The 2,500-nt window shown below is 44.1% G+C and overlaps 1 protein-coding gene across 1 annotated transcript in view; it reads left to right on the top strand.

The window, feature by feature from the left end:
- zbtb46 (zinc finger and BTB domain containing 46) overlaps positions 1-2,500 on the top strand; it is a 164,129-nt gene that overhangs the window by 280 nt on the left and 161,349 nt on the right. Inside the window, exon 1 of the mRNA XM_063208114.1 lies at positions 1-24. This exon is cut by the window's left edge and continues 280 nt beyond it. The gene's annotated coding sequence lies outside the window, so the exon portion shown is untranslated. The remainder of the gene's footprint in view (positions 25-2,500) is intronic.

Genomic DNA, 2,500 nt, shown 5'->3' with positions numbered 1-2,500 from the left:
AACCCAGAACCCATGGGTTAACAGGTATGTCTTGCTGCGCTCCGCTCGCCGCTGTCTGTCCACAACACTTTCATTACCTGGGTGTCTGTCTTTAAAACTGCGTTGAGGGTGTCATGTGAATATCACGCAGAGTAAATAATGTCACTGTTTTAGGATGGTATTTTCATTCATATGTGGTTGGCATGCCCACGGATAACAGTTTGGCATGTAACTCGAAGTTGTGACAGCGTCGTGAGTTTGGTAGGGGGGGGCACGTATCGTGTCACGAACGAATTGCTTTGATGGCAGTTGGTGCGTTTGATTAGGGAATTGGAGAAGTAAATTGTATGCTCCAGTCGGTGAGCAGTCTTAAGGTTGCCAAGTGATGATACGTGACAGGCGGGCCGGTGGAGGCTACAGTGTGCTACTTGGAAGGATGTTGCGCGCTGTTGTCAAGTGTAAGATGCTGCCATGCATTATTGTTGAATGATTCTCGCAGATTAATAGGTAGATCTGGGTTTCAATGGAACACCCAAAAGGTACATTGACACATGTAGGTGAAACTTGAGCCGGTGTTAAATCGCTAGGCTGGTTGTTTGGGTAAGCTCGACGCCCTCCTGCATCGTCCGAATTTTCCCCAGACAAGGCACAACAATAATGGACTCCTCCCCAAGTTTTGACCTCAAAGCAGAAAATCTTTTGGGCTTACCGAATTCTCACACCTCGAGCTGTCAGGGATATCTGTCGTGTTTTTAAGTGTCCGTTGTGGTTGGGGTTATTTAAACGAAAAGCCCTCCGCTTGGCGAGCGAGGGCTTAACCCCCCCATTCGCCTCCCCTCGGTTAACCTCCAAAAGGGGAATTTCTCCAGCTGGAAATTTTTTGCTGCGTCAACACTCAGTGTACCAGACAAGGAAGGGGGATTTTTAGGGCTCATTTAAATTTTTTGGGGGGTGTTTTTTCAAACCTGAACTCAGCGCAAGTCCTCCATCACCCGAGACTTTTGAAGTTGGAAAGTGCTGTTGCGGAGTGTCACACTCCAGGGGGGCTATTCGCCCAAGTATTGAGAATGTTATGCCTGGCAGCAGCGCGGCTTTATTGTATGAGCATGTCTTTCTTTCTCGGCTTCTCTTCTCTTGTCTGCCCCCTTAAGCTGGTCAGTTCCGTCTTCCTCCATTTTCTGCCGAGCTCACCGATGGGGTAGTAAGGGGAGCAAGCCCTCTTGTGTTCACGCGCTTGACAACACGGCATTTACGCCACTTCAGGTGCTACGTCCACAAAAAAACTCAGACGCGTTATTGGTTTATTCCAGACTATTTAAAAAAGTTGTCAATCTGCCATAAGATGACAGGTTACACCAGCCTGTCTTTTGGTTTCTTGATGTCAGAATCCAAGTGAAATTGCTATATAGGTCAGACATTACATTGTTTTAACGGTGTTGCCAGAGTGCAGGTGCACGCGACACAATATTATTCAGGAACTTCACTCTTAGGACTTTTGTTTGAAGTCGCTCGTGTGGTTAGGCTTTAAGGTCTTAGGCTAGTTGCTTGTTATTGAACATACAGATATCATCATTTCAAAACTCGTCTTTCTTTGTTTTGCTGCGCCCAGTTTTCAGCAGCGCCTAAAATACCACAAAAGCTATGGTTATAAGGAATGCGCAAAGAATTATGACTACAACTGGTAGACATTGGGAGCGTTATCTTGACACAGGAAAGACTACTGTACTGTATGCTGTGCTCCCTAGAATAATTGGGCGGCAGATCATCCTTGCATTGCTATTGAGCTGTGTCAATTCTCCACGCGCAAAGGCTTTGAATTTGACGACCCTATTGTTCTGCTATGATCTGTAAGAATAAAGGGCTTCAGTTGTTTCCATTGAAAGTGAGCCATTTTATAGAAGGAAATATGTTTTCTTTATTACTTTTTTAAACTGTGATAAAACTATTTTAAGGAATTCTTTTTGTGAATGATGCTTTCAGTTCAGACATTAACTGTAATTACATTTATATTGGGGTTGAGTTGAGGGTGTTAGAAGAATATAAAGCAAGTTGGCAGTACATTTTTTAGAAAAAATAATAAAGTATTTTTTTCAAGCCAAGTCTGTACCTCAAATGGAAAGGATAAAGAATAAAGTACAATTTATCTGATGCAATACTATAAAGCAAAGGCTAAAACGCAGAGGTTGTAAGGAGAGGTCAGAATTCATGTAGAGCAAACTGTCACCAGTTAATGCAAGGTATTTGACTCTACACCTTAGTCAGTTTTCAATGGTGTTGGTGTGAGTTTATTTGTAAACCTGAGTGAACGCAGTGCATATATGTGTGGTCTTGATTCCTCAGAGTGTGTGTGTGTGTGTGCGTGCGTGTGTGTGTGTGTGTGTGAGAGAGAGATAGAGACACAGAGAGAGAGAGAGAGAGAGAGAGAGAGAGAGAGAGAGAGAGAGAGAGAGAGAGAGAGAGAGCGGAGGGGTCTGGCATTAGGAGAAAGTGAGTAGTGGGAAAGGTGATCTCGGGTCCAGAG

Source organism: Engraulis encrasicolus, chromosome 10, assembly GCF_034702125.1.
Source record: "Engraulis encrasicolus isolate BLACKSEA-1 chromosome 10, IST_EnEncr_1.0, whole genome shotgun sequence".
Lineage (NCBI taxonomy): Eukaryota > Metazoa > Chordata > Actinopteri > Clupeiformes > Engraulidae > Engraulis > Engraulis encrasicolus.
This window is presented reverse-complemented; position numbering and strand designations above follow the sequence as displayed.